General features: G+C 35.4%; 1 protein-coding gene across 14 annotated transcripts in view; it reads right to left on the bottom strand.

Annotated features, from left to right (window-relative positions):
• The window catches only part of MAGI2 (membrane associated guanylate kinase, WW and PDZ domain containing 2), a 757,683-nt gene that overhangs the window by 436,088 nt on the left and 308,698 nt on the right, over positions 1 to 12,897 (bottom strand). The window contains exon 1 of one of the 14 annotated variants that reach the window (XM_074593550.1): positions 3,101 to 3,119. The exons of the other annotated variants lie outside the window; for them this stretch is intronic. The gene's annotated coding sequence lies outside the window, so the exon portion shown is untranslated. Of the gene's footprint in view, positions 1 to 3,100; positions 3,120 to 12,897 lie in introns of those variants that run through there. 14 annotated transcript variants of the gene reach the window in all.

Genomic DNA, 12,897 nt, shown 5'->3' with positions numbered 1-12,897 from the left:
AGTGCTTCTCTAAGTGCTACTGCTGTAAATCCAGGGGTGGTCAAGACCATTTGACCTCATATTTCTACACTCTCACTCCTCTCCTTTTGCCGCTTGACAAGCAGTCTATCAAGAAAATGTTGTTTTTCTGTTTTTTTCCATTGCAGGCTTTTACTAACTGAATTATACTGGGATTTTTATAAGTGGTCTAAATTAGGTAATCAACTTCCATCAAAAGTGAACACTAGAGGAGTGCAGAACTCAGTGTTGCTGGATCCACACAATATTAGTCATTACAGAGAATATGAGAGATACATTGTTCTGAGAATAATGAATCCTGGCATTTTCCTTTTTTATCCATATATTCTTTTTCCTCCCAGAAACATTGTCTCTTTTTCTGTCTCTAAGCTTCCCTTCATCTTGTGATCAGCATTTTGTCCTTCCAGTGATCACAGCTGTCCAAAACAGTGCAAAAACAAACACAAAAAAGCAACAGAACATGGATGAAAAACAGAATGTTCTCTGTGTCCTGATGTACTTGTTCAGCAGTAGAGATTGCACAGAAGAAAAGTTTATTGTTGCATTCGTTAAATATAACCCATGGCTGTTTGTGCATACTCTCCTTGAAAGCCAAAAGCAAGCCAAGAAGGAAGGGAAGGACTCTCAAGCACCCTTCAGAATAAAAAGAACAGCTCCTGCTATTTCTCTAATGAACTGATGACTTCGTTATACAAATCTGGTAATCATGTAGACGTTGAAAGGTAGCTACATCTATTTTTATTTTCTTCGTCAATCTAATGGACCAAAAAAGCTTAAAATGTCTCTAACCAGTCTAAGTGCCCGACGCACTCACTACTGGATGTTTGTTCCAGAAGGATAAGTACATGCAGCAGAATGTGGTATCACACATGTATTTAACTGGTCACAGATAAACCGGCGCAGATATCAGAATGAACATCCTCATACCTACTGGTGCATTTCGCCTGGGTAAATGAGGCTTGTAGCACGGCAGAGTGTATTAGTACAGGCAAAAGGCCATGCTCATACAGCTTTCAGCTTTAGACCTTTTCCAGCACTTAAATTAGCACCGCTATTTCTACAATGAATTGCATTTTGGCACGATCTCCAGAAATCCTCACTTCAGGACTATTTAGGTGTAGCAGAAATGCTTGCAAGAATTAGCCTCCCCCAAAAAACTCCACCACACTAGACAGTTGCTTTCATCTTCAGCAAAATGCATGAGCTTGATTTTCTTCCCCTTTGATTTGATACAGAATTATTTGAGCTGTCATAAGGAATCAGAGCAATTATCCGTCTAACCCACTACCACATCTTTGACAGAGGCCACCACCCCACGCTTCAAACGAAGGTGAAAGGAACTCTTCAGTTGACAATTCTGAAACAATCAAGCCATAGGCAAAAAAATGCCATTAGTGAATGGTTTGCCCTAAACTTAGAAATTATGGGTTTGTATCCCTTCTAAAAAGGACATGCTTTATCTGATATGACTATGGGTATTTTTCAGTCACATGTATCTCTCAGTGTTTTTTTTTAATAGTTTCAAACTACATCTCAATTTACTCACAGACAAATTCAACATAATGCAAAGGAAAGGACAATAGAAAATAATTAACTGTGTTGTCATTCAATATTAGTGACCATTTTCAATTTTAGTGACTATTCCTTTTGTTTGGTATAAAGATAAAAGACACAACAGAGGCCATGATTACATTACCAGTACTTCTAATGTGTTACATCTTACTATTAAACCTTACTTGTCTTGTATACAAGTTAGCTTCAGACTTCTCAAGCTCTCTTCATGCATTTATTTTGTTCTCCAGATAATTTCCATTTTTCTTAAATGAGATGATTAAAATTTAGCACATGAAATTTAAACTGATAAAATGATACTGAATACTCTTCATATTATTTTCTATTTGGTCTTTGATCTCTTTAACATCATTACCTATTTGAAAGCTCCTGTGCACTAAACAGAGTTATTAAAAAAACCTTTCTGAAATGTACCTTGGTCCTCAGCAGAAACAATTCCAATATCTTTAGGTCCAGTGAGGTAAATGGATAATTCAAGTATATATTTTAATATTCTTTATTTTGCATCTGCCATCTTCAAATTTGTTTTGCTATCATGCTAACTATGTAATGAAGGTTCATTAAGTCTCTCAGAAGCTAAGTATGCCTACCCCTTAACTATTGTGATTTAATTTGCAAACTCCTCTACTCTGTTGCTCTTCACATTTCCTGGAGAGTTGATGAAAAATTCTGCTCAAGAGTATGACAGACGTTGTCAAATCAAACAAATGAATTGTCAAATCAAACAAAATCACTGTTTCTACAGCCTCCTGATCCAGAAGCTGTGTGGTTTTGAGGTATATAACCTCAGGTTCAGCACTCTACCAAAGCTCCTCACCACCTGGACCACAGCTGACGGGTGGTCAGGATCATGGGCAGAGATGATTGACTGTGTTTATTCCTGTAAAGATCCCCGAATCAGTGTGATTTTAGAGGGATTATTCCTGATTTACAGTATACCAATGTAAGCATCAGGGGCAAATGTCTAATAGAATTTAAGCATCTGATTGTAGAGCTCGTATTTTGGATTAAAATATAAGTATATATATTTGTGTCAATCACATTTCCGTCACAAAATGTCAGTGAACTTCTTTCGGCTTGAAAGGCCTCATAGAAAGGGGAAGCTCAAGGATCATGAAAATTACAAGGTAAATGAAAGCAGTTACACATTTGCAGATATATGTTGTGATTTCAGGAGCATGGGGCTGAACCAAAATTCACTGATGTTGTGAACAGTCTCCCTTTGACTCCTGTGAGTTTTGCGCCAACTTCCGGGCGTGTATCTTACCAGGCATGTTCTATTTCTCTTCTGTCATATTTTTGCAACGTTGATCATATATTACAATCTGTAGTTATTTTAAGACAAGCACGTTTACAGTTCAGCAGAATATAAGGGTTCAGATACATTCTATCACCCCCTAAGACAGATGCATTAACTTCAGTAATAACCTTTCAATATTAGAAATTCACATTAAGACTATTTAAAGTTACAACCGCAAAAAAGGAGAAACAAAACAGAGAAAAATATCACCTCTGAGTTGTCAGCTCCAGTCTGACTTAGGGTTTGCAAAACAGTCTCTGATGTAATTCCTAGGCGATGAGGTCTACTGAAATCTAAAGGCAGAAAACTTCTAGGAGAAAGGTAAAGCTTTCTTTTGCTTGAAAAGACAGCCGGTGCAGAAATTCAGAGAGCAGTCGGGAAATACTGAACAAACACTACTCTTTTATAATGGCCAAAATGTATTTTCATTTCCACTTCATTTTATACTTTTAATACAGTATGATTTTTAATCTACTGCTCATGCGTTCTAATGTCAGATGTGTGGGCGTCCTGTAATTCTTTATGAATAATACGGAATGCAAATAGTGCTATCTTCACACTCACAGTTGACTGCACTCTGTTGGCTCCCCATCAGCACCTAATTTATCAGCTACTAATTTTCAGAGAGATAATGTTTAATGCTAGAGGAATATCTTTGTGCACATAACATTACATTGCTGAGGGAGAATGTTAGAAGCATCTGACCAATTACATGGGCTCCAAGACAGCCTTATTTGGTGGAGTTAATTTTCTAAATTTCACTCACCTTATTTATGAGGACTGCTTATTATTATAGTCAACTGGAACTAATAATGATTTTTGCAACCTCTCAAAACATTCAGTTATCTCTCAGTTAATACAGAAATCCCGTCATTGAAGCAATTACACATTGAAGTGTGAATGGCAACAGACTGCTATAAATTAAGATTACAAAAATAAATGCTTAATACAATCTGAAATTATTTTTAACCTACGCATAAATCTCATCTGAAAACAATTGATAAAACTAGTAGTAGCATCATCAAGCAATGTTAGATGACTGAGATGTATTGCATATGTCACTATTTTCCATTTCCTTACTTCCCTACATCACATAGACATTTCTGCAGAGTTAAATTGGAATCTAAGTTTACCTTTTTTGAGAAAATTGATTTCAAACTTTTGGTGCAATAAATAAATGTTTATGTTTGCAGTTTTTTAGATTTTAGAATGGATGACGAGTAACATAATTAAATATAAGTTTCATATTGTCAATAAGCTTCCACCTTTGTTTATAAGGATTTTGCCATCCAACTTGTTTCATATATAAATAGCACAATTTTCAAAATAAATTTTGAAATAACTTAGGGAGTTACACAACCTAATCATTCAGGTTGCATTAGCAAGTTTCCGTGTTCATAGATATGAGCCCTGGAGGAAATTTGATATAAAATTCAGCTCTACATTTATATGTTTGAATGTCATATCCTAAGTCACTACTTTCATTTTATCACGTCCTATTAGAAATTAGCTTTTCAGGTTAGGAATTTTCTATACTTGGATAGCAAACAGCAAAACACATCTTTAAATCTTACTGGAACTTTGAAATAACTATCACTCTACAAATGTCCAGTTATTAATACTTCTGCTGCCACTAATTGCACAATCAAAAATAAAACCTAAAATTTGTCAGTCCATGAACCATAGAAAGCCTCATCTAATATTTAGATTCTTTTAAACTGCTGGTAAAGGCATATGCAAATTATTTAAACCTTGATCTTATAAGAGCTAAGCCTTCCAATGACGTGGCAAAATTTTTTATTTCTCACAAAAACAGCATGAAGCTTCTGGAAAGTCATAAATTGCATTGAAATTGTCTTCCCATATGCAGAGGAAATCTTTTCTGTCACAAGCACTGAGGAAAATCCTACCTTTAATGAATTTAGAATCAATTTCGGGGGGCAAAGGGTTTTAAAGGATGAGCAAAACGCCTGGTCTATTCCTACGTATTCTACTAGCTTCCTGTGTGACCTCAGGAAATTTATGTGACTTATGAGATTATCAGGTTCACATCTCCACAAAGACATATTGATATACATTTTTTCACAGTATTTTGATTTCTGCAGATGAAAATATTCTATAAATATTAAAAAATATATTATTTAGGCCTTAACTGTAGAGATGAAGAAACTTTTGTGTAAAAGTGAAAACTTTCTGACTGGCTACCAATTTTTGCTATTTTTGTTCCCACAGCAATTTAGTAGTTTGTTTTGTTTTGTTTTGTTTTGTTTTTTTCAATAGAACAGTAGTTTTTGGGGAACTGAAACATACTGGAAGAAAATAGGGCCTCAGAAATTATTATCAATATGTACAGCGTATTGTTTGAAGATTCATTCTAGCCTTCTTATGAATAGATAGCAAAAGAAAAATGAATCAAACAGTATTCAGGGAAAACATCCACTTGAATCCTGTGATGTGATGTATCTTTCCCCTTATTGGAAAATGCTGCAGTGATGCTTTGCACTCTAGCAAAAATTGTTGGCTAAAAGTTTGTTTTGACATAAGAATCTTTTATCAAACCAAATTTGGTCATCACGACATCTTTTTTATTATGGTCAAAGAGAGGATGATGTTTCCCATACCCTCTTTGATGTCGGTACTCAATTATGCACTTGTCCAAACTCTCCCTGGATGCTGCCAGTCCATGGACTGTTAGTCTTGAGGTTTTTGCAAGACTCACATACTATATGAAGCCCATCCTTCATCTAAGTTATATGCAGAGAAATTATGCAATGCCTACACTACCTTTTTTTCTAAGCTTTTCCTGAGTAAAGCATGCCATTTCTGCCTAGTCTGTAATGGTTTTGTTACATAAACCAACTCACTGACAAAATCTGATGTCAAATTCTATTCACTGGGGATTGTTTATAGCCAAAAGATCAGAATGACTTTCAACCAGTTTTGTCAGGACTGAGTGTCTGGCCTCCCTTACACGGTTATGCTAGGTTCACTACCACTTTTTCATGTTGTTATTATTCCAAAAGATTTACTGTTGAGCTTTCTTTCCAAAAAGTATGAGCAGCGCTGGCATTTTATTTTCATTTTTTTATACTACAAACATAAACAGACACTTTAATATGGGAACACTAAAAACGAATTTCTGTTGTTCCATATATCAGTTGATTTCAAGTGATACACTTGCAAGTATTTTTAATTCTGTATTTAGTCATGATAGAAAGCCAGAAAATTGGTGTTTTTTTCCTCACTAACTTCAAACTTATAGTACTGAAGTGATGTTGCATCAATTTACATCATTTCTTGTTAATTTGTAGCACGCTCTTATGCCAAGGAATACATTATAGAATAATTAAATTATAAGAGAGACTGAAGAGGGAGGTTTTGGGGGGTATTTTCTGTCTTCATACCTTGTCTGTTGAACAAACTATTTAAACAGATCAAACTACTGGGCAGAATGTCATTATCTTTGAAAAAAAGCTATTGTTTACTCCTCACTGAGAAATACAGATATAATAAAATGCAAACAGTAAAAACTCTGCTGCTATAATTTAATGTAAGATTTTTTTAAAACATCATTGTCTTGGTTTTTCAGCTCCACTTCTTTGTTTACCTGGTTTTTCTCCAGTGGAAGACGCTGAATGGATTATTCAAGTATTAGAGACACAAATTCACCACTTCAGGGATGAATAGAAATTGTAAATTTCAATGGATCAACTCGGACTTTTTTTAAAGTGTAATTTTTTTCGGTATTTTTAAATGCGTACTCAAGCTTCAGTAACTAAGAAGCCTTATAACTCTAAGGGAAAAAGATTTTGATTGTATAAAACAGATCTTGGACTATTTTAAGGTCCATTTGTTTCTTCTCACAGGTCCGTTTTCAGAGTGCCATTTTAATCTGAAAGCTACTTTAAAAAGTTGCACCTCCTTCTATACCGAGTGCCAGAACCCACGCATACTGGGAATTTTACCTGATTTTCTAAGTGACTGACATATATATTTGGTCATTGTGTTTCTATTAACCATGAACAGCTGATTTAGTTAAAGAAGAAACAGATGAATGGTGCTCAACCAATGGAATTTTCTAACCTAAGCAAAAACTAGTTGGATGAGGCTGTGAGCGTACAGAGTGGATAATTACGACCAAAAAAAAAAAAAAAAAGGCAAAAAAAAGCTATAAATTTACCTCTGATCTTTAAGTTATATATAAAGCATGCCAAATTGCCATGTTTATAATTATCTTAAAAATGGATATGCTAGTCTCATGTGTTAGATTGCTAGAAGGTATGAAATTTGGTTATATATAAAGATAAATTAATGACAATTTAGACACGAGTGGAATAGTTACGTGGTCCGTAGCAGATCTACTTCAGAAGAGATTTTGAGTGAGCACGTATCAGCCAGTTTCATTATGCTATCATTTCACGTGGGAACGGCTCCACAGAGCAAACTCCAGGCGGATCCCCTTGGACACTAACACAGGCACAGACACTGGGGTTTTGGTGGCCAGTGGCTTTGCTCTCCTCCAGTTTGTTTTGTTACTCAGAATGCCAGATCTAAGGGTCAGAATTTACATTTATTTCAGTGACGTCACTTTCAGCCAGTTCTGATGCCACATTAATGAGTGGAAGAGTAATTTCACCCAGCTGGCTTTTTTGGGAGCACATGCACGCATCTGCACATGCAAACATACGTAAATGTCTGCGCAAATAGCCTGGTGGAGTCTAGTCCTTCAAGGAAAATCGTAAATTTTGAATACAGTTATTCTTAAGTATAACACAGTCATGCAAGACTTACAGGAGTAGAAGTCATACTTCACATGGACTTTTCTGGTCTTTATTGAGAGAAAAACCGAGTTATGAATATGCAAGTCTAATGGAATGTACTCATCCATTTTAAAGTGTTTTAAAAATTTTATTCTAAAATGTTGGAATACCTAATGAAAAACTTACGGGAAATAGATGGTTCTTTCCTGTTAGATTCCATATTAGAGTCCACACTGCTTCACAACCTAATTAATTAGTAACGATAACGAGAAATTACAATTCTTATTGACTCCCAATTCAGTTACTAAATTTTCTTCAGCAGCAATTTTCTGCTTGGAAAATTTACTGCTTTCTGTGTACCTTGGCGAGCAAAAGGTCTTGAATTCTAGCAAAGAACAGAGTTCATATCCTTTATTAATATCGAGAAATATGGAAATATATAACCTTATATCATGTAAGTGGGAAATCTATTTTCATTTCTATTCATATTGCAACTAATTTCATTCTGGGAGATAAAAAATACAAGTTTTTATACTCCCCTACACATAGAAATGTGTAAGTCAGAAAATGGAAAACACGTTCAGGAGATATACTTGCGTGTCCTAACAATGGAGAGTAATTCCTTTAGCAGAACTATGTATGGCTGACTCAAAACCTGCTGAAATTCAGGGGACAGGCTTCTGATGACTTCAAAAGGTTTCAAAGGTTTTTGAACAGGCCCCCTAGTGTCTCATCCACTCTAATTTTTAACACCCCAAGCAATAAAACTCCCTCTAGTCTTCTTTAATTAGCTCACACAGTAATTTTGTGAATTATTTTAAATACAGGATCTATTTTACATCCTTGCTGATTTCACAGTTACTTGTCTAGAGCTCTCCTATTAGCGCATTCTCAGAGAATTTCGTCTTCTTTTGAATCAATTCAGAATGCCCTTTTTTCCAGATGTAATCTCAGTTTCCACAATCACAAGGATAGCTCCTTTATAACTTAGGAAACCCTTTGATGCAGGTTTGTGTGACTGTGTTATATCAGTAGATATCTAGGCCATTAATATTTCATTTGACTTGGATATATTGTATTTTAAAGCATCTTGGAATTTTTTTTTTCCAGCAGAGCTAATAGTTTGCAGTAGATGTTTCTAGTGCTTCTATTCAAAACAAAACAAAGACAACAAAACAAAACAAAACTCACCTAATTTGTCAAAACACAGTTTGCTGGAGTTGTGATTACTTTTAATATACTGTTGCCATATCATTGCCACCTCCTTGTGTGGAGTGTTGTAATTTATTGACAATATACTGTTATTGACATTCCAGCAATAACAGACATCACCAAAACTTACATTTGGTCATTTAGTCTCCCTACAGTGTAATCTGTATTATCTTTGATTTCATATTCAGATGTACCGATTAAAACAGTATATTGCCAACACCTTAACCTCCCTAGAGCTTTGCACTTTTGGTAATGGCATCCTAACTTCTATATTGAGTCCTACAAATATGTCAAATTGTCCAAAAATAATTTCTCAGTACAAATTCAGATACAAGAAATATATTTAATTATTTTCCTAGGTGCAGCACTAAGGATGTTAATCAACACTGGAAAGGCATTTTATCATCTTAGACTGGTAGGAAGGATGACTCTTTTATGGCCATTCAATGACAATGTCTTTACTACAGTCAGTCACAAATTCAACACCAACTAAACTGAACTGACAATCTGTGCTTTAAAGATGACTAGATTGGTCCTGACTATGAGTGACAAATTTTCTCACACAAGTAAGCAGTATTTCTTTAACATCCATGTTCAAAGCAATTGTTCGGGGCAATGGGAAAAAAAAAAAAACGCTAGACAGAGTTCTGCCTCCCATAGTCTCACACCCTTAGTGGACCAATATAAAGGGTGGCTTACAGAGACTCATCTCATGTTTGGTGTATATAATCCTTGACTCATTTCATGATTTGTGTTAAGATTTTAGACACATGACACCCATCACACGTAATATCATGCCAAGATTTAGTAAGGCATCTGTGGTGTAGCTGCTGGTGTTCAAGAGTCGTAGTTTTCTTATTGTAATATCTGACTTTCAGAGCCACATTTGATTTGCTTAAAAGGCACGGGCATGACTTAAAATCTTCAATAGTCAAGAACAAAATTATAGTTTCATTACACAAAATAAATTAAAAATCACAGGATATTTTTTTCTGTATGTCCTTAAGAAAAAAATCATAGTTTGAATATATATGGAAAAATATTATTATCCTTTTTGTATATTTTTTTTAAACAAAGAATTATTTCTTAAGAACTAAAGTTAATATGCTGTCTCAAATTGTTATTTGATTTGAACTCATCTAAATAGGTAAAACTTTCATGGCCTTACCGGAATCTTCATTTCAAACAGAAAAATGTATTTCTGAAAAATAATCCTCAACCCTCTTCTCCTTCCTGTATGACTGAGATATGATTGAGATAGGTTCTCCATCTTCCAATAGCTCTGGTAATATTTACACATTTATACCATGCAATATACATAAGAATACTTTACCCTGAACTGGAGATTTTCTTTTGACACTCCTTTCCTCACTCACTTAAAAAAAGTCTCTAAGATTATTCAAACTCCCATCAAGTGTGAAGGATGCTTGTGGTGATTCAAACAAGATCCTTTCACTTCATGAACAAAAATATCACCTTTTCATTTCTCTTCATTAAAATACCACTGAAATACCTGATGTAAGCTCCCTGCTTCGAAAGAAATAAATCATGGTTGCATTTGCCATTGAATACAGAAGCTAGAAGATATGTTATATAAAATTTATGGTGGTTTACAGAAAAAGATTAACTTTTTAGTCATCAAAACTTTTCAAGAAACTTCCTGACTGCCACCTTTTTGACACTATTGACTTTTCCCTAGATGACTGACACATTAAGTCCAATGAGAGTCTGAGAAGATACACTCTTAATCAGTGCTCTTAATGACTGCAGAAAACTGAAGTTGTTCATGTGTTCTTTATTAACAGATCTCTTATGTGAGACGCTCCATTCATTTACATATCTATTTTAAATACAAGTCAGGTTCAACTTCAGAAGAAAATCAAGTTTAAAATAAAAAAGTTAAAAACATAGGTTCAAAACAGCTGTAATATCTGATGTTCTAGACAAACTATGATTGCCTTCAGAGTAAAATGGTCAATATACTGTTGTACTGTTCTCTGATCAGTAACTGTGAATTCTTATTAATGGTTTTTTTTTGGAGAGTGGAGGGTTTGTAGGTGTGTGGTTGTTGCTTTTTTTTTTTAATGTTTTTTTTTTACTCTCAGGACAGAGAAGTAGCCATTCCTCATCTCTTATCCTCATCTAAAACAGAAGTGTGGAATCTGGCTTGGACAAATTCACAGGCATACACCAGCCTCTGAAAACAGCCTCTTGATCTTTGATATTTAGTGCTTTCACTGCACCAACTTGTCATTTAGGTTGTGCTAGAACATCCCGCCTCCACACCAGCCACTCAGGATTCCTCAGTTACCTTTGGAGATTGCAGTGTATATTGCACAGCATTTTACCCATCTGTCTGGTCCTCAACACATCTCATGAAAATCCAGTGGTCTGCTTACACTGGGTCTAGAACAAGAGACCAGCAAGTCCCAGGGTACTTGAGCACTGTGAACACTTCTCCAAGAAGATGGCTCATCTCATGGCCTAGCCTACTTTGAGAAAGTTTAACCTACTTTGGAAAGGGTAAGCATATTACTTTGGTGGTGGTGTTTTAATAAGGAAGAGATGGGAGTCTGGGGACCCAAAATAAACATGGTTGCTTACCGAGAAGCAAACCTTTTGAGAAGCTATGTTCTGCAAAAAACAACACTTGTGAGGATATTGCTAAACATTACGTGACTGCCAATCCACTATACAGTCTTTTACTGAAAGCCATGTAGCTAATGAGTTACCTCTACTGACAATTGGCTTGCAAACCACAATCTCAAAACTACAGCAGAGTCACTTGTGCTCAGTCAGAACGTTATGATGCTATTTCGTGTCCTTGACAGCTTTAACATCACGGTGTTACACTACAGTAGCTCTGCTAAGAGTGGCTCCTATTTTTAAAGCACTTCTAGTAAACGGTCAAATAAAATCCTGAACAAACAAATAAAAAAGCAAACAGCCTACTTAGCAGGAATATGTAATTTCAAAATAGCACAAAATGAGATTAATGTCATAAGACAAACTGGCAACATACAAATGACAAAAGGAGGTCTTCAATATCTGCAGTGAATCACATGCAGTTGCGTGTATTCAAAGCACAGCTGGACGTGCCCCACACTGCCTCTTATTGGCAGCCTGTAACCTGCCACACAGGAAGAGATCTGCTTAGATAGAACCCCAAATATTTACTTAACTGGGCTGATGACATAAGCATTTCACAACAGCAAGCTCCAAACATTCAAAGGAAAACAGATCCCTGTGTATATTTTGTGGAAATACCGTATTTTGATACATGTACAAGAACTCTCCCACATAACACTGGGAAAATGTCCAGAAGATGAGCCCAACATCATCTATGGTGTGGTACCGTGCGAAGTACACAACTCAGATACAGAGACAAAAGCTCAGGACAGGTTTTGGGAACTGCTGCTACTACTCAAAACTAGTCACCGGGTAAAAGCAAAGAATAAGCATTCTGTAGTCACCTATCAAAATAAGCTGCACTCCTATGTGCTGTTCTACATTTGATTTTTTTTTGTTCTATTTTTATACAATTTTCAAAAACATCTGAAGACTTTTTGTTTGTTAAAAAATTCATACCAGATGATATTTTTAACTTTACTATGCTATTCAGTGGAGCATATAAAATATGGAAATATAAAGCCTCCACGAAATATTCCTGTACTTTAAAAATAATGCATCATATTATGGTTCTTCATAAACTTCTGCTAATTACCCTTTAAAACATAGACCAGCAAGAGCTGTAGAGAAGAGTGAGAAAACAATGGCAGAACAAAGCAGATGATTCTTGAATTACTCCATGTCTGAATCACTAACAGGCAACAACTCATGTTTTCTGAAAAAGTGAAAGCAGTACTTGTTGGCAGAACAGTGTTTTACACTTTGACCCTCCCTCATGTAACAAAGGATGCAAGTGATTTGCCATAATTTAGGGGTCTAAAAGTGAAACCTATTACTCTGAGACAGTCACTGTAGGTTTTCTTCATTGTTGTCAAAGGGAAACAAGCACCTCCAAAAGATAATATG

Source organism: Larus michahellis, chromosome 1 (assembly GCF_964199755.1).
Source record: "Larus michahellis chromosome 1, bLarMic1.1, whole genome shotgun sequence".
NCBI classification, from domain to species: domain Eukaryota; kingdom Metazoa; phylum Chordata; class Aves; order Charadriiformes; family Laridae; genus Larus; species Larus michahellis.
Note: the sequence above shows the minus strand (reverse complement) of the source record. Positions and strands in the feature narration are given on the sequence as shown.